Genomic DNA, 19,504 nt, shown 5'->3' with positions numbered 1-19,504 from the left:
TTTAAAAAAAACCATAGACGATACAATACTGGCCTGACCCAGCAAGTGATTAGCAAGAAGCTTTGTTTTTAATCATCTTTTGAGACTCATTTGGAACATGACCAAAAAACCTGCGAAAGTAGAAAAGCAAAAAGAAAAAATATCCACAAACCAACAACTGAACGCAAACCTGCAGTGCCTGCTCCGAATGTAGAAAATGGTAACCCTATAATACAGCTACTACCAGTCGTGGCACTTCCGCTATTAAAGGCAAATACCTGTCCATCATAATGATGGAACTGGCGGAAAGCCAATAGAAGCGTGGCAGTCGCCTCAAATAACGCGGACTAACCAACCACTACGGTGTTGTGGGCGGGACAGCCGGTGGGGCATTGCTTATTGGTCCAGCGAGTGGGCGTCACGGTGGTTGGCAGTTTCTGGGTTCCAATCAGACATCTAGCTGGCCGAGGGGGCGGCAGCGCCTACCGCCAGCCAATCGCTCGCGCGGCGTGAGAGCTGGGACTTCCGACTCCCCGGGCTGGTGGGAGGGGGCGGTACCTGGTTGTCAGGTTACCGTCGACAGCTGGATGATTGACGGTGGACGCGGACCAATGGGCAGACGGCGGGGCGACAGGCCTCGGCGGGGCGGGAGCCAATGGCGGCGGGGCAAGGAGGCGGGACTTCCTCCCGCGGCCCCCGCCGTTTGATTGACAGGCGGCGAGCGGACGAACAGACGGCCTCTGCTCCGAGCTGTTTGGGCTTTTTTTTTAATTCAACAGCTTCCTTCCCCCCTCCCCTTCCCCCCCCCCTACCCCTCCTCCTTCCACCGGGCCGGAGGATTTACTCCCGGCGGCGGTGCCGCTTCTTCCCCAGAGAGTGTGAGAGGCAGAGGTGAGGGAGACGACTGCATCGGGGGGGGGGGGGGGGGAGCGGTGAGTGAAAGGCGCGGGCTGTGTGTGTGTGAGACACAGAGAGTGTGAGTGAGTGAGTGCGGGGCTGAGGTGTTCACCGCCGCCGCCGCCGGGCGGCCCGGGGGCTGGCCTGCGATGCTCGCTTGGTGTGTGAGGGCAGGCGAGCCGAGGCCTGCACAACAATCGGCGCCTCGGGTTCGCGTTCTGAGAGAAGGGAGAGCCCGATCGGAGTGGGCTTGGTGGGGGGGGGGGAGGGGGGGTCTGGATTTGGGCGGCGATCGGGGGGGTGGGTGAGGGAGGTGGATGAAAGGGCTGGGGGACCCCCCCCGCTCCTCCCCCAGCCCCTCTCCCTCCCCCCCTCCTCCCCCAGCCCCTCTCCCTCCCCCCCTCCCTTTGAAGGACAGATTGGAGGGTGGGCGGGCCTTTCCGGGGCCAGGGGCACGGATGGAGAGGGGTGTGTGTGTGTGTGTGTGTTTTTTTGGGGGGGGAGGGAGGGATCGTCGGGCTTTTCTGAGGGCATCCGAGGAGAGAAAGGGGCCGGAGGCGAGCTGGGGATTGGCGCTGAGGGCATCCGAGGAGGAGCCTGCACAGGGGAGGGGAGGGGAAGGTGCAGAGGACCGCCCTGCTCTCCTGGCCCGGGGGGAGGTGGGGTGGATTTACCGGGGGGGGGGGGGGGGGTTGCTGCTGTCCTCTGCTTTTCGGTCCGTTTGTGGACGGGGCACCGAGGGAGGGATCTGAACCAGGCTGGGTGGGAGGTGGGTGGAGACTGAATACGTTTAGGGGCACGGCTAGTGATTTGGGGAGGAGCTGCCAGCGGCAATCGGGACGGAAAGAGAGATTGGACTATGGGGCTGAGGCTTGACTGTGGGGCTCACCCCCTCGTAAAACTTGTTATTGTCAAACTGTGCGAGACGTGTGAGGAACGGGCTGGGATCTGGGGTTTGTCTGACGGTGTTCAGGTGGAACAGAATAAGCGCCTTCCTGGAGAGTCTAAAGTGCAATCAGAAAATCAGGGTAGAAGACGCGTAGCAAACAGGTTCGTCCTTGCGACTGAGTTTCTCATGAGTCGAGCTAAACGTTCACCAACTGAACTGCCACTTTGTCCTTTTTTAGATGCTGACGGGTCTAGGTAAAAGTGCCCCAGTAATGATCCCCCGTTTCTCCCTTCCATTGAGTTTTAAAGATTAGGAATGACTTGGAGGTGACTGGGGCGGACAAAGTTAAAAATCGCACAACACCTGTTATAGTCCCGACAGGTTTATTTGGAAGCACTAGCTTTCAGAGTGCCGCTCCTTCATCAGGTGGTAGTGGATTAGGAAGAATTTATTTGAGCGAGAGCAGGGAAGCACTCTCTAGTTTTCTTGCCAACATTTATGCCTCGACCAAAAAACAGTAAAATGGTTTGTATGGTCATTTAACTTGCTGTTTGTTTATGGCAGCTAGTTAACAGTTTTCTCAATTAAAACAATGTCCACAATTTATTAGCTGCACATTGCATTGAAATGCAATCAAAGGCACCTTATAAATGTAAGTGTATTCCTAGTTGCAGTTTCTCAGGATGTTTAAGGAAACACCTTTGTGGTCTTTTTGAAAATTCTTCAATATAAAACATTACAAGTAAACACTCGGTAATCTAATTAACTTTCTACATAAACATAAGATGTCTTCAGGTAAGAATAGTTGAGTAATACACAGATGAGAAATAACGGTGTGCATCTGGGACTGCTGAACACAAGGATATGTGGAGTGCACTGTAGTGCAGAGGATTCTGGGCAATGATTGTAGGGTGGGGGCAAGACTGAAGTTTGAGGTGGAATTAATAAGAAGTAGATTCAGGGCGAAAGGATCTGGATGCTGAACATAAAGTTGCAGCAACTGCTTCGTCCCTCAATACAATGAGTAGATCTGTTGTTTTCAGAATAACTGGAGAAAAGATGGCATTTTTTCCATTTGTTAAAGTTCCTCAAAGTGTAAAGCTTTATGGCCAATGTGGCAGTGTGCCCATCTAACCCTCCAGTAAGCACCTTACACCTCTATTGGAACATAAAGTGATCATTACTGATCAGGTTGATGCAGAGTTAAGAGAATGTGTTGCTGGAAAAGCACAGCAGGCCTGATGAAAAGCTCCGGCCTGAAACGTCGATTTTCCTGCTCGTTGGATGCTGCCTGACCTGCTGTGCTTTTCCACAACACACTCTCAACTCTGATCTTCAGCACCTACAGACCTCATTGTCTCCTCCTGATGCATAGATAGATTTCCAGCTTGATTTTGTATTTAACTGTCACTACAGAATGGTGTGGTCCATAATGGCTGTAAGAAGTAACTCTAAATTGGACAGCAGGGCTTGATTTTTAAGTTTACTTGTGCTGTGTTTTATAGTTATTCACTGCATCATCTCTGGTGCTGGTGAGTTGCTGATGTGGGTTCACCTCAGGTCCATTAAATTACATATCCCGAGTTATGATTATAGCTAGGTTTTTCTAAATTCCATGGACTTGTGGAATAATGCAGTGTTGTACACCTGTTTGGTATGTTTAATATGAGGAGCTTCTTGTGTCAGTTGGGAGATTCAAATGCACTAAAGTGTATTGGTGAGTGAAATGTTGTATTTGTAGACTTCATCGAAGAGTGGAAGAACTAATAGACATTGCAAACTGAGGCTGGGATTATAAGAAATAGATTAGTCAGGCAAGGATGGCCATTGAGATGGTACAGTTTAAAGCTTGAAAAAGAAAAGGGAGCTGGACTACACTGATAAATGTTTGGTAGGAGGAGAAGCAGCAACAGCTTGTATCTTATATAGTGCCTTTCATGCAATTTAAGCAGTCCTTTCACTGGACCATTGTAAAACAAGCATTGACCCCGGGTCACAACGTCATATTAAGGCAGACGACCAAAAGCTGGGCTGAGAAAATAAGTTTTAAGGAATTTTTTTTAGGAGGATAAGAGAGTTGGACAGGTGTACAATCATGGGTATTCAAGAGGCCAGAAGTTATGAATAATGAAGCTTTAAGGGTTCTGGGTCTAGATGAGATTGCAGAGATTAAAAAGTGTAAATTGTGCTGTTTTTGTTTATTTGGGGATCAACATTGTATATTAATTCAAAGATAATTGCTGAATGCTTCCACTTGTGTCTTATTTTGGAATTGAATGTGAACTTTTCTTTCATATGAAAAATCTTTATATAAAACAATTTTCTATGTTTTTCATTTAGTTATTGATATAAGGTTTAGTTAACAGACTTGTGTGTGATAGTGAGATGATGCCAACAGTGAGCACCAAACCTTTAGAAAAACTTGTGTGAAATTATTCCTATTCAGATTAACACAGTAAACTGAGATCATGGCAGCTGTCCAGTGCTGTCTAATATATATATTGGATTGACTGGTGATTTGAAAATATAATGGTCATCTCTGTTTGTGATTATAAACAACTTCTAATTTCCTATGTTTCAACATCAAGTCGTCAGTTTCTATTTTACCTGCCCAAAATGCAACTTTGTGACCTTTGATGAACAGAAGAATTTTACAACAAACTACTTTTGTTGCCTTCTGTCACTGTATATGGTGTAAAAGGAAGTTGAAAAGTAAACCCCTGAAGGATGTCCCACTGATTCTTGTAGTACTGCCAATTATCTTTGAAAGGCCGAGAATGCCATGTTGTATTTGTCAACGTGTTTTACTCTTGTGCCATAGAGTATAATTTTGTCATCTAATCTTTGATCCATATCCGTAGTGAAAGGTGTGTTTTTATGTGTCTCATTTTAATGTAGGAGTATCACTGTTTATTGTTTAATATTCTGGCAACCATATTATTGAAAAATGATGGTGACTATAAACAAAATTTAACGTGTTTCTCCTTTTGCATTTGGATGAATTTTTGTGCAAAGGGAGTAGAGCAAATTTCTGCCTTTCCATTCTCAATATGTGATGTCTCTGAACCAGGTGTATTACAAGTTATGCAGACTAAAGTTCAAATGTGTTTTGATTTAGAAATGTCTTTTAGAAGGACACCTACTGTAACAGAAGGGCAATCTCATTCTCAACAACAGATATGCCACGTCTTGATTGACATTACCAGTGTAGTGCTGGTTAGCTGCTTATTTTTGTGATTTTTCCCAGTGCAATCTCGAGAAAGGATATAAAATATTCAGGCTTTCTGTCTGGGAAACGAGAGTACTGTCATGCATTGTTTGTATTACATTACCTGTTTGCACAAACCTGCTTGGAGAAGTTACTAAGTATTGTACAAAAGAAAACAAAGTAACTAACTTTCAAGTTTCCTCAGCTAGTAACTGTGTCTGATTAAATTATATTAAAAGGTAGTTATTTTAGTGAGGTTCTTTGATTGTAAATAATAGTCAGGGAAATACATTGTTATGTGGTTAGTAATGTGGAAACTTATGATGTAAATGACGGAAGTTTCTTGTGTCTAGGCCCACTTAAAGTTTCTGTTATGACAGCTGATGAAACGAGTCATGCAACAGGCAGTGGGTGGAACCTAATATGCAGATTATAAAGTTTAGTTGACACTTAGAGTGCCGATACTTGGTTATGTGGATGTGCAGGACTATCAGAGCCATGTTACTGACTTCTGCATTTTTGTTTGGGTAACTGGTATGTTGGGAGTTTAGAAGAGTAAGAGGTGATTTGATTGAAACATATAAGATCCTGAGGGGTGTGGACAATGTAGAAAGTGTTTTCTCTTATGCCAGAACTTAGATCTAGCGGTTACAGTTTTAAAAAATAAAGGATTGCCCATTTAAGATAGATGAGTAGAGTTTTTTTTCCTCATAATGGGTGGTGAATCTTTGGAACTTCGTTTGTAAGGAGGTAGAAGCAGAACATTTGAATATTGTTAAAGCAGTGGTAGATATATTCTTCACAAACAAGGTTATCCAGAGTATGGAGGAATGTGGTGTCATCAGATCACCTATGATCCTGTTGAGTGGCTTCACATTTACTTCTAATTCATGTGTGTGTGCTTACTGTTTAAACTTCAGATTTACATTTTACCTGTGGAATATTTGGAAAAGCAGGCAATCCTTGGGGTTGTAGTTTTCCATTCTCCATGTGGACTTCAGTGTCAATAATGTGGCAGTTATGCAGCTATTTCAGCACTATACTGGCGATGCTAAAAGTGCTTTGCATGTATTCTTATGCAGATATTCTCCATGTATCTGTGTGCTTATTTACCAATGAAGAGTCAGAAAAGTTTTGAACATTTTGCTTTTTGTCTTACTGATTTTAGCACTAATTGCATAAAAAAGTTAAATCTAAGAATCAAATATCTGCCTGGTATTGGTATCTGTGACTCATTTTTTATTTAGGAAATACAATCAGCAACATCTGTATTCTTAATTAACCACATGTGGCTAATATATTGCACACTGCTGTGATAAGGCATACACTCTATAGCCATCAACTGTTATCATTAATTTTGATGCTGAGCCAACGTTTTCAGTGAAGTGTTACTTTTTCATATTTTGAAGTACTTTTCCCTTGGCTGCAGTGGTCTGGAGGCCACATGAAGTTTATTGACATCTGATCAATGTCACTATTTCAGAATTGATTCACCTTAAGGCCTGTTTCTCTCCATTCACTGCTTAGTTGATCACAGATGCACAATAATATCAACTGTGAATTTACCGGGTAATATATTTGCTGCAACCCTGACCACAGAAATGGCATGGCATGAAAATTTTGGAGTTCAATTACTTGGACCGTGAGCACCGTTCTGATTATACCCTTTACATGAATCCGATTGAACAAAAGGAAAATAAACTATTCTTCTCTTAGTACCTCTTATATCTATCCCTCCACATTGCAGACCTTTGCAATGTATGTGTCTAGAAGTTTACAAAGGCATGTTATATTTGCTAGCATCATTAATGTAATAAAATGTCCCTCAGGAAAAAAATGCTTCACTGTGGCATTATAAAATGCTGATCCATGTTGGTATAATATATTAGATCAGATGATTAAAGGTTTGGTCAAATAGAGGGTTTTTAAGGCTCTGCTTCCCAAACCTTTACCCAGTACTACCCAATTTTAATGCATCAGACTTCATATGACTCCAGAGTGTAAATTTGCAGGTACAGAAGATCCATTGGGCAGAGTTGAGGAATGGAATGGGTTAGTTTTAGTTCTTGATTGGGGGTGGGGAGGGTATGTGGCAAGGTAGGCAAATTGGAGTTGAGTGTTGGGGGAAGTTGATGGAAAAGGCAGGATTCCTCAAAATAGGACTTAAACATTTATTTTTTTACGCACTTATAGTATTTTGCAGCAGCACTCGTGCTTATGAGAGCACTGCAGTAGGCCATGCCTACCAGTTGAAAAAAACAGCTATTTAAAGGCTTGAAGCTGTTAGCCCTCACTCACTTGGCTGCTGTTATTCCTCTGAGCATGACACTCTAAAATCCTATCTTAGGATCCCTCCAATGATATAACACAAGAGTTTTTGAAATACTAATTTAAGGGTTGTCTTAAAAAGAGCAAAGCGCAGTAGAAAAGTGCAAGGTGGAACTCTGTAGTGTTCGGCTTTGTGAAACCCATGCTGTTCCATTCTCTTTGCAACATGCACTGAAACATTTTTAAAAACGTGACGGGCGAAATTTATAAAGGGGTTACCTGAATTTGAGTTGAGGTGGTATATATTGTTTGGTCATCTTTAAACCTTCCTTCAAAAAGTGAGCAATGTATGTCAATCTTGTGAATTACTGCCATTCAATCCAAAGAAAGCATGTGTCTGGGGTTTATACCTCATTGGACTCTCTTCAGGTTTGTGCTTTTTGAGGGTTGGATTCATCCAGTATTTCATTCTGTTATTCTGCTGTTAGCTTGTCATTCAACTTTGATTAGCTGATAATGAACTGGTAAATTACTTGATGACACTAAAGCTAAATTTTAGTGTGAAACAACTACCCAGCAAAATAAAACTGCATAAAGCATTTCAACAGCCTCCTTAAACAGAAACTGTTAAGGTTATTTCTAAAACTTTAATAGTCTTGATGTTTGTCAAAACTGAAATATTGTCACTTTTGCTGTAGGAATATTGTTGCTGAATGACCGGCATCAAAAGTTGTACTAATAGTTACAATGGTGTTCTTTAGTAATTACTGAAGTATTTATTACATTTTTTATGACAGTATAAGAACTTGACTGCTGAGAATGAAGTAGATGAGTGCAGTAGATTTAGAATGTTACCCCATATAATTCAAAGTTCCAATTTAAAGTTACAGTAGTATATTTATGTATAAATACTTTGTGTTATAATGAAGTTTGAAAATGTATTAACATGTTTCCTTTTTGTTTATTGGTAAGATACAATTCTGCTAATTAATCTGTGACTTTTGGGATTGCATCTCTTATTTGAAATCAAGGGAAACATTATCAGAGGGTACAGAGATAGGGGGTGAGGAAAGGAAATTCACCAGTACAAGAAAAGGCATGTTACTCAATCACTCAGACAAGCATTTCTAGTTAGAATGCATGTCTGTCAAAAACCTTTTGGGCACTCCAGCATTTTAGTTTCCAACAATAAAGCCAACAAGGATGAAACCCTTTTTTAAAGTTAGATTTGGGTGGAATATCATGGTTTGCAAGGTGCCATTTTATGCATTCCTGCCTTTGATTTATAACCATGCTGCCTTCACCCTGTCTTGTTCCAAGTTCCCATAATTCTAGCCCCAGCTATATTTGTTTCTGTCTATGAATGTATTTTTTAAAAATCCTCATTCATAGGTCCTTTTGTAGCTTTCCCTTTTTCTGTCCTGCTCTTCATTTCCCCATTCTGGCTGCTTTGTAATACTTGACAGAGCATTCAGATCTCCACACTTCAACTCATTTGGCCTCTTTCTCATGTTCAGAAGCCTATTCAACCTTTGGGCACTTTCCAGCTTGGCATTTGTTTTTTCCAGATCCCCTTGTTTAAAAGAACTTTGAATTGGTTCACTACTACATGAAAGACACTATATAAGTGGACATTGTAGTCCAGTAACTTCAGAATTTTTTTAATGTTTCATGTTGCTTCGCGCGACTGTCTGTGTGGCATTTGCACATTCTCCCCGTGTCTACATGGGTTTGCTCTGGGTGCTCTGGTTTTCTCCCACAATCCAAAGGTGTACAGGTTAGGTGAGTTGGCTGTGCCAAATTGCCCATAGTGTTCAGGGATGTATGGGTTGAGTGCATTTGTCAGGGGTAAATGTAGAGGGGTTGAGGAGTGGGTCTGGGTGGGTTACTCTTCAGAGGGGCGATGTGGACCTGTGGGCCAAATGGCCTGTTTCCATACTGTAGGGATTCTATATTCTGGAGCGATTGTAAAAAATTTACATTCTAACCCTGAGTCTGAATGTTGACACTCCATTCAAGGATTTGAGTGCTCACTGTTGGTTAACACTTCAACCTGAGAGCGTACTTAATTGTCAGTGGTACTGTCTATCAGTTGAGGCGTTAAACGGAGGTTTTGCCTACCTATTACAGTGTATGTTACTCAAAGAAAAGTCAAGTTTTCTTTGCGTATCCTGGAGAGTCTACCTCGCAAAGTCAATTAGAGGCACAGATTAATTGATCATGCATCTTAGTTACTACATTATGAATCTTGCTGCCTTTATTAACCTACAAGTTACTGTGACTGCATCTTAGAAATAATTAAATGCTTTGTAATCATCTAACTATATGATAAAATGCTATAGAAATGGAGTCACTTGGCCATTTTCTTTCAACATTTTAAAATGTTGAATGTGGCTAATTTGTAATGCAATGGAGTGTGGTGTATTTCCTTATCAGAATGGAGAACAAGATTAGCCCTTGTCAGTAAAATTTTATCATGAATGTGCTGTAGTTCTTATTTTCTTAAGTATGCCATGTGCAAACACCCTGTTTAGTTGAGATGACCCTTAAGCCCACCGCTCCAAATAATCACTGTACAATGTGCACTGCAATCTTTGGCAAGAAAATAAAAGTGACATGGGAGTATTTAATTATCTGTTCAGGACAACACCTGGAATTTGCACTGTCCTTTATTGGTTGCTTTGTATTTTTGTTTGGAGCCTTAGAAGAATAAAATGGACTCACTGAAGGTACTGGACCAAGTTTATCATCAATATTAGATAATAAAGCATATACGATATTTAAAATACATAGAGAGTACAGCCCCCGGCCTCTCTGTTTTACTCATCCTTGGAACAAATCCGTTTCTGCTTTCTTCGTAGCTGCTTCTGATATTTGGTGCTTGAACAAACTGATTCTCTTTTAACCACATCCCAAGTCGGATGTCTCACTGGATGTAAAAACAATAAGTAATATTTCTTCCATTCATTAATCCATTTCCTTTGCAACCCTAGATCAGAGGTTGAATCATGGTACTACTTTAGAGCACTTTTTTCAAAGGAAACCCTTGGAAGTTTTAAACCTAATGTCATTTGGGAACAGATTCTATAATACATAGGGTAACTTTGAAGGAGGATCTTTGAGATTTGTTCATATTGAAATGAACAGGGTAAAGCCATGCTCAGAACAAATGTACTCTCATCAGGCTTACAGTTAAGGAGACTTGTGTAAATAGCATTTTTTTTCTCATAGTGTTACATAACCTGTGATGAACGTTGTAGCTTATTCAGTCTGTCTAAACTTGCCACTAAAAGTAAAATCCTGGATAAACTAGTACATGGAGGTGGGATATCTGCGCATGTGTTTAAAGGAGTTATGGGTGGGTTTTATTTCAGAATGTTTTGTGGACTACTTAAAACAGCTTCTCATTCGGTTCATTTAAGTGTAAAATATTTGAAAGCAATAACTCCATTCAAAGACATTGAGTTGTAAGGAACCGTTGGTGAATGTTCTTTCACATTGTAAGTAACAAGGATACAGCAGAGCAGACAGAAATATATCTATACTATTAAAACATTTGTGGATTAGACAGAACCCTTTAAAGAATGACCAGTTTATGACCACCTCTAACAGCCTAGCACCTGGAGCACCAACCTAATATTGGTTGCATTTTCTGGTCTTCTGCATTCTACTTATTCACATGTACAAATTAGTGTGAACTGGAGGCCTGACCTACCTCTGCAGGAGGAAGAGAAAGTCAGAGTATGATTTAGATGTTCTGGCAACAACATTGAGGAAGCTTGGAAGTTTGCTGCCATTCTTCACAAGGTAAAGCTCATGCAAGGAGAGGAAGAAGTTTTTAGAAGTTACAGGTGTACATATCTTTATTAATAATGGGAAAGTACACTGAGGGACTGTGTAGAATGTAAATTAGAGCTTTATACATAGTCTTCAAAAGTTATAAAATGTTATAATTTTAACTTTTATTTCTGAGAATTTGATTTAAAACACCATTTTAAATTGAATTCTGATGATTTCATCAGCAAAGTTAATCTCTTAAATATTTATTTGTTCGAGCTGTGGACAAAGGCAGTGTTGGCATCAGTGCATATACTTTTCAGGATGAGGGCTTAAGTATCTTCAGAGGCTACACTCTCAGTCAGTATCTCCAATAAGTGATATGATTGATATTTGCTGCTTAACTTAAGGTTTCACATGATCTAGAAATGCAACTGAAAAGAAGCTGTAAACAATGAAGTTTTTAGTCTTTCTGTTACTGACCCTCCTTTACCACTTTGTGATTTGTGCTGATATTACAGATGTTGCAAAACTTTGATGGTATTGCATTACTGCCAAAGTGATCACAATATTGGAGTTACTGTTCTTTTTGCAAAGATCAAAAAGATCACTACCTGAAAGTGCTGCGACATGCTGGGATGTTCTGTCTATTCAAAAATGAACTCATGTCAGAAGTGTCAGAAATTGTAACTGTTGCAGTTTGTTACAAAGGTCATTTTTTTTTAGTTACGTGATGCTACCAGTCATTCAGCGAGTGTGTTTTGAATAGAATTTAGAAAAACGTCTGTGTTGGTTCTGTAATGTTGACCATTGATTGATCTTTAATTATATAATAATCCTTAAATGCTTGAATGTTGCATAAATAATGCCTGTATTTAGTTGACGTTTATTTTTATCCCTAGAGTAGCAAATATTTGAACTACTGAGCTATTATAATACACTTTCATCCTGTGAATTTACATTCCCTGTGTTTTGGTGTAAGTTCTGGAAATTTGTGAACTAGATTCGCTTTCATATTTTTAAAATTTAATTTGGCTTGCATATGCTTTCTGCTTTGAATTGACACTTGTTTCTAGAAATTGAGACTCTTTTTGCAAAGTCTTGCAGTTGGTTGTGTCTTGTCATACCATACATCAGTCCTTAGTGAAACTAGCTCATTTTATCGCACTGTTCAGGCTCAGCCACTGGCACTCTAAATTCCACAATGAAGTTGACTTGAATTCCCAGGGATTAGGGTGCTAGTCACAAGTGGAGGGGTTTATTAATGTAGAGAACTGGAAGGCAATGAATGTAGACAACAGATCAGGGTGAGTAGGTGTAACTTGGTTTCCGTTTTAAAGTCATACATAATTTATTTTCTCACAATATTTTTACTTTGTAGTAGTCATAAAACTTTGCAATAATGTAAATGAGGAAAAGTAGCAGCAGAGGCTTTTATATAACTCAGGCTGAGGCATACAAAATGGGTGAGCTGTGGCTCAATTACTGATGAGAAGGTGAAATTGCAGTATGACAAGTTTATATAGACAGTTTGTGAATTCTTATGTCAACATTTATAATGCAATGTAAATGTTGCAAGAGATATTTAAAGGTAGAAGATCTTTCAGTACGTTACCAGGCATTTGATAGGTTAGGGGCAAACACCATCTGTCACTTTTTTGTTTACATAGAATAATTCAGGATGGAAGGTCTGGTGTCATGATTCACTATTGTATATTTAGTGTTTACTTATCTTTACTGAGCTCATTTTAAATATAATCCAAAGCAATTTGTTTTCTTTCTGATGGTTGGTTATGCCATTGTAATAGCAATTTATATGCTATTAAAAAAAACTCTCAGGGATTTGTTCTTGGTTATCTCAAAGCTTCAACCCTACTGAATAAGGGTTAAGATAGAGCTTTGGCATATTGCTTTGAGCACAAGTCAGGAGTGTGATGGAATACTCCCACTTGACTAACAAGTGCATCTCCAACCACACTCCAGCTCGACCCCATCAAGACAGGACAAGGCAGATCACTTCATTGACACCTCATCCATGAGCTTCCACTCCTTCTACCACCAAATTTCAGTAGCAGCAGTGTCTATCATCTAAAAGATACACTGCAGAAAGTCACCAAAGATTTTTAGACAGCACCTTCCAAACCCATGATCACTTTCATCTCAAAGGACTTGGGCAACAGTTATAATGGGAACACCATCACTTGAAGTTTCCCTCTTGCAATCTTGATCTGGAAATATATTGCTATTCTTCACTGTCATTAGGTCAGGATCCTAGAATTTCCTTCTTCACAGAATTAGGGATCAACCTATATCACGTGGTTTGCAGCGATTCAAGAAGGCAGCCTTTCTTGAAAAGCTTCACCACCCCTTCTCCAGGAAAACTAGGGATCGGCAAAAGATGTTCATTTTAAATTTTTTTAAAAAGGGCGTTATCGGAATCAACTTCACATTTATTCAACTGTTAGACTGATGAAGCTCCTGGACTTAATACAATCCATTCTACAGACAGAATGGGAATAGAGAAAACTCAAGAGCAAATCCCACATTTAATGCAAGCAGGATTTGTAGAAGCAGCAACTGCATGAGAAATGTTCCAGTAAATGAGAAGCATTTCTTGTTGTTTGTAAACCTGTATGGTAGAGAATGAACAATTCATGTTGAGATCCACGCCAGACTGTGTATCCATTGAATACTAATCAGTGTGCCTCATCCCCAGATCTCACCATAGCTTTTGGCTTCTTGGGGTTTGATATCCAGTGCTGGTGGGGATTTTTTTCACTCAGTTGCCTTTGGAAACAATATGTTGTGATGGGTCGGTAAATTCTTTGGTCTCTGGATCCCTGTGAAGAGTTTAATTTGTTCCTCATTACACCTGCCCAAGGTTGACTGATGTGCACTGGGTAGTTCAGTTACGATCTAACCTTCTACAGACATAATTACATGTTCTTGAAATGACTATATCAATTTGAGTCATTTGATACATTGCATATTGTTAGAGGGCTTTATACTGTTAGTGAGGTCACTTGGGGAAAATTATGTAACAATGAGTTAAGTGCAGTGAACAGTGAAAACAGTTTGTGTTGCTTTCGGCCTTGTGTATTTCTTCGGCCCTAAAGAAATGTTGGTGTGTAGACCATACCTAAGTTAATAGTGTCTCTATACTCTGCTTTTCTCTAATTTTAGTGTGAGAAAAGGTTAGAGTCATCGAGTCTCACAGCATGGAGACAGGCCCTTTGTCCCAAACTGGTCCATGCCGACCAAAATGTCCGTCCATGCAAATCCCATTTCCCTGCACGTAGTCCATATCCTTCTAAACCTTTCCTATCCATGTATTTGTCCAAATGCCTTATGAATATTATTAATGACTCGACTCAACCACTTCCGCTCACAGCTCATTCCATATGCGGACCACCTTCTTTTAAAAAAAAAGTTGCCCCTCAAGTTCCCTTTTATTCTTTCCCCTCTCACCTTAAACTGTTGCCCTCCAATCCTTGATTTCACAACCTTGGGAAAAAGAGTGAATGCACTCGCTCTATCCATGCCTCTGATAATCTTATACATTTCTGCAGGTTCCCTCCTCAGTCTCGTATGCTCTGAAAAATAAAGTCCTAGCTTGTCCAACCTCTCCCTATAACTCAGACCCTTGCGTCTGGCTACATCATTGTAAATTTCTTCTACGTTCTTTTCAGTTTAATAACATTCTTCCTATAGCCAGATGACCAAAACTGAATACAATCATCCAAGTACAGCCTCACCACCGTCCTGTATAACTGCAACATAACTGCCCAACTTCTATACTGAATGCCCCAAATAATAAGACCAGTGTGCCAAAACTGTCCTTCACTGCCTTGTCGACTTGTGACTACACTTTCAGAGGACTGTGAACCTGAACTCCAAGGTCCCTCTGTTCCAGTGTACTCCTTAAGGCCATAAATTCACCATGAAACTCTGACCTTGATTTGACTTTACAAAATGCAAGACCTCACGCTTACCCATATGAAACTCCATTTGGCATTTCTCAGCCCACTTGCTCAACTGATCGAGGTCTTGCTGCAATTTCTGATAACCTCCTCAATGTCCACAACTCCCTCTATTTTAGTGTCATCAGTAAACTCACTAATTATGCCTTGTACATTCTCATCCAAATCATTGATATAGGTAAAAAACAGCAAGGGGCCCAGCACCAACCCCTGAGGCACTCCACTAGTCACAGGCCTCCAGTCCAACAAGCATCCTTCCACTATTAACCTCTGGTTCTACCATCAAGCCGATTGTGTATCCACTTTGCCAGCTCCCCTTGGATCCCGTGCGATCTAACCTTCCAGAGCAGCCTACCATGTGGAACCTTATCGAATCCATATAGACTATGTCTACCATCCTGCCCTCATCAACCTTCCTGGTCACTTCATCAAAGAACTCTAACAAATTTGTGAGGCATGATCTCCCACTCACAAAGCCATGCTGACTCTTTCCAAATGCATGTATATCTTATCCCTCAGAATCATCTCAAGTGATGTACCTACCACAGATGTTAGGCTTATTGCTCTATAGTTCCCAGGTTTTTCTTTGCAGCCCTTCTTGAATGAGGGTGTAACATTTGCTACTGTCCAGTCTTCCGGGACCTCACCCGTGGCTAACAATGATGCAAAAATTTCAGCCAGGCCCCCTGCAATTGTAGACATTTTGATGACAATCCCATTTGATTTAGGCCAGAAATTACTATAGGACATAAAATCCTGATCATGAAATTGTAAAAGATTCTACTTCATATCTGATTTTTCCATGCTGATTTCAAACATTTGTACTTACTTAAAAATTGGTCAGAGAATCCTTCTTAAAAATAAGCTGTTTCTGTTCTCTTAATGCTGAGCATGTTTTGGCCAGTGTATTATGGACCTAATTACTGTGAGGTGGATGATAGAGGTTTGGTTTTGGTCAATTTCCGCTTTCAGCAGGTGGACTGGTCCCTCCGGGAAGTACAAAGACAGTATGAAATTTGTTCTTTTTGACAGAGATTCGCTGTTGGGATTTGTTCATTTTAAAATCCAGTATCCCTCAAGTTATTGTTGCAGGTATTGATCACTAATTCATTCTAAATCTGTTCATTTCTCAATCTCAAGTTTTAGTCAAGGCATTGCCCAATTATAAATAAGCAGGAGTCAAACTAGTGGACAGAGATGTTACATATAAAAAGTAGCTTTCATCCTCCACTATTCCATCCAGACTTGACATTTTAGGTGCTTTCTGAATACAGGCAGTCCCTGGGTTTCAAATGGGCTCTGTTCTTGGTTTCATTTGCAGATCGATTTGGATGTAAGTTGGAATACAATGCAGGACAATATAAAGTAGCTGCTTATAGTACAGGATATGTTCATATGTCTGATCTTTAAAATTATATCTCTGTATGGGATTGCGTTTGTAAGTAACAGCATTCACAAGTTGACGTTCATATATCATGGATCCCTTGTATGTTGAAATTTGAATGTGGTGGAACATTTTAATAGATGGTCATCTGTCTCTGAGATTTCCTGAAGTGATGTTAAATACTAGTGATGTATAACAGGGAGAAGTGTGACTGCACAAACACACTCTCAGGAAATACATGATTGATCTGTATTCACCGTAGTAAGTTGTGCTTGATGGCAGGTGATAATATACACAAGGAACACCCCAGAGAGTATTATGGTATTTTGTGTCATTTCAAAGAGAACAACCTGCTACTCTGTTGTAAGTGTTGTATTAGACTGTATCTATATTTAGTGTCAGTAATAATTAGTATTCATATAGTAACTCTAACAAATTGCAATGTCGTTAAATATGTCCATTTAAAGTGTCTGTGCAGTAGCACAAATTAAGTTTTCCCTCCCAAGCGTGACTTGGAAAGAAAATAAAACTTCATTTATATAGTGTATTCCACAATCTTAGGATCTCTAAGGGCTTTACAGTCAAAAGAATACTTTTGAAGTGTTGTCAAGTATGAAAAACTTTAAAAGAAACATGAGCATCAATTTCTTTACATAGAGTAGTTAATGTATAGAATGAACTTCCAGAGGAAGTGATGGATGTGGATACAGTTACAATGTTTAAAAAATATTTGGATAAGTACGTGAATAAGAAATACAGGCCAAGCACAGACAGGTGGGACCAGTTTAGTTTAGTGTTATGGTCAGCATGGACGAGTTAGACTGAAGGGTCTGTTTCCCTGCCATATGACTCTCTTACTTTATGAACTGCAGAAGCTAGTTTGCTAAGAACAAACTCTCAAAGACAATAATGAATCATGTGTTTGGCAAGTCACAGAGGGAGTTACATTGAGGTAAATGGAGATGTATGTCATGATTTCTGCAAACTATCTTAATGGTGTAATGCCTTGGTGCTTTCTTGTCTGTAATCATAGAGGATGATATTCACCTGAGATAACATTTCACAGTCATCTGGGCAGGTAAGACTTGTTGTGAACATGCAGAGTAAATTCTTTATTGACAACAATGTGGAATAGTTCCTGTTAGTCTGTCATGCTCTTTCCTCCCTTCCCATTGTGGAGTCTAAAGACTTGGCCAAGAATTTCACACTGAAATTTGAAGAGATAAAAATGGATGAAAACAATGAAGTGTAGTGATAAGAAAGTTATGTTAAAACAGTTGAATAATGGGGCAAAGAGGGAATGATAGGTGCAGCATACTGTAGATCACACTGTCCAACAGAAGTCAATGGGAAGTATTAAAGCAAACAGCAGCACTAGAAAGTCGAGATTGTAATGAGGGCTAGTTAGAACATGAGGGTATAGTGACCAAATTCTAGCTGTAGAATTGTGAAAATCAGCTTGTGACCTGCAGGGAGCATGTTGCACACAATTAGGAATATACTTGCCAGTACTGATTTAATCAAGGTTTAACTTGGTTAGAATATACAGCAAAATCAATATTAACTGATTTCCAAAATAAATTGCAGAAGTTTATACATAAACCAGACTCATGATGTCAACAGATTGTGAAAGAAGGATATTCTTATCTAATGTGTGGTGAGTGCTCTCATCTAGTTCCATTCTTAACTATCTAATCATAGCCAAGAATCACGTGTAATTACTTCTGTCCACCCTCCTGTAATATTTCTGTTGTGCTCCAGGATCGCCTCCTGCTTGTTTATATTGCTGCCGCATGGCGATATCATGTAAAAGTGCAGCATTAATTTTAAAATGATGCTGACAATATCCAGCTCTACCTCATCATCGCCTTTCTGGAATCCTCCACACTTGCTAAATTATCGGGTTGCTTATCTAATATTCAGCACTGGATGAGCAAAACATTCCTTCAATTAAGTATTCAGAAAACTCTGTTTTCAGTGTACATTCCAAACTCCCATTCCCTGGTTCATGAAAGTATTCCTCTCCCTGGCACCACTCTGAGACTAAACTATTCTTTCACAGTTTTCGTGTCATATTTGACATCAGGATGACCTTCAAACTCATCCTTGCTAATGCTGAGGCCATCTAATTTCATCTCTCTGACATTGCCTCTGCCTCTGCTCAACTATTGAAATAATTATCCATGCCTTTATCCCATTCTATCATTTGTAAACTTGAAATCACACAAAATTCCATTTCTCAGGTTGTGATTTATGTCAAGTCCTGTTCATCTATCGTTGCTGTGCTTGAAGACTTACATTAACACCTGATCAAGCACTACCTTGAAATTAAAATTCTTAACTTTGGTTTTCAAATTGCTTCATGGCCTTGCTCCTCTCTATCTCTATAATTTTGTTCAAATCCACAAACGTCTCAAATATTAACACTCCTGGATTCCTGAGCATCCCTGATTTAAACAACACCCTCAATGTCATAGAGTCATAGAGATGTATAGCACTTTTTAAATGTTGCAATTGTACCAGCCACCACCACTTCCTCTGGCAGCTCATTGCATACATGTACCACCCTCTGCGTGAAAACGTTGCTCCTCAAGTCTCTCTTATATCTTTTCCCTTTCACCCTAAACCGATGCCCTCTAGTTCTGGACTCCCCCACCCCAGGGAAAAGACTTTATCTATTTACCCTATCCATGCCCCTCATGATTTTATAACCTCGATAAGGTCCCTCAGCCTTGACATTCCAGGGAAAATAGCCCTAGCCTATTCAACATCTCCCAGTCGCTTAAATCCTCCAACCCTGGCAACATCCTTGTAAATCTTTTTTGAACTCTTTCAAATTTCACAACATACTTCTGATAGGAAGGAGACCAGAATTGCACACAGTATTCCAACAGTGGCTTAACCAGTGTCCTGTACAGCCGCAACATGGCCTCCCAACTCCTATACTCAATACTCTGACCAATAAAGGAAAGCATACCAAACACTACCTTCACTATCCTACCTACCTGCAACTCCACTTTCAAGGAGCTATGAACCTGCACTCCAAAATCGCTTTGTTCAGCAATACTCCCGAGGACCTTACCATTAAATGTATAAGTCCTGCTAAGATTTGCTTTTCCAAA

The 19,504-nt window shown here is 40.2% G+C and overlaps 1 protein-coding gene across 5 annotated transcripts in view; it reads left to right on the top strand.

The window, feature by feature from the left end:
- Positions 1 to 19,504, top strand: part of sin3aa (SIN3 transcription regulator family member Aa) — a 128,636-nt gene that overhangs the window by 19,387 nt on the left and 89,745 nt on the right. Inside the window, exon 1 of one of the 5 annotated variants that reach the window (XM_072553214.1) lies at positions 700 to 870. The exons of 2 other annotated variants lie outside the window; for them this stretch is intronic. The gene's annotated coding sequence lies outside the window, so the exon portion shown is untranslated. Of the gene's footprint in view, positions 1 to 699; positions 871 to 894; positions 912 to 1,804; positions 1,927 to 19,504 lie in introns of those variants that run through there. 2 more of the 5 variants (XM_072553216.1, XM_072553215.1) reach the window with 2 other exon arrangements.

The sequence above is a fragment of the Chiloscyllium punctatum genome, chromosome 33, assembly GCF_047496795.1.
Source record: "Chiloscyllium punctatum isolate Juve2018m chromosome 33, sChiPun1.3, whole genome shotgun sequence".
NCBI classification, from domain to species: domain Eukaryota; kingdom Metazoa; phylum Chordata; class Chondrichthyes; order Orectolobiformes; family Hemiscylliidae; genus Chiloscyllium; species Chiloscyllium punctatum.
This window is presented reverse-complemented; position numbering and strand designations above follow the sequence as displayed.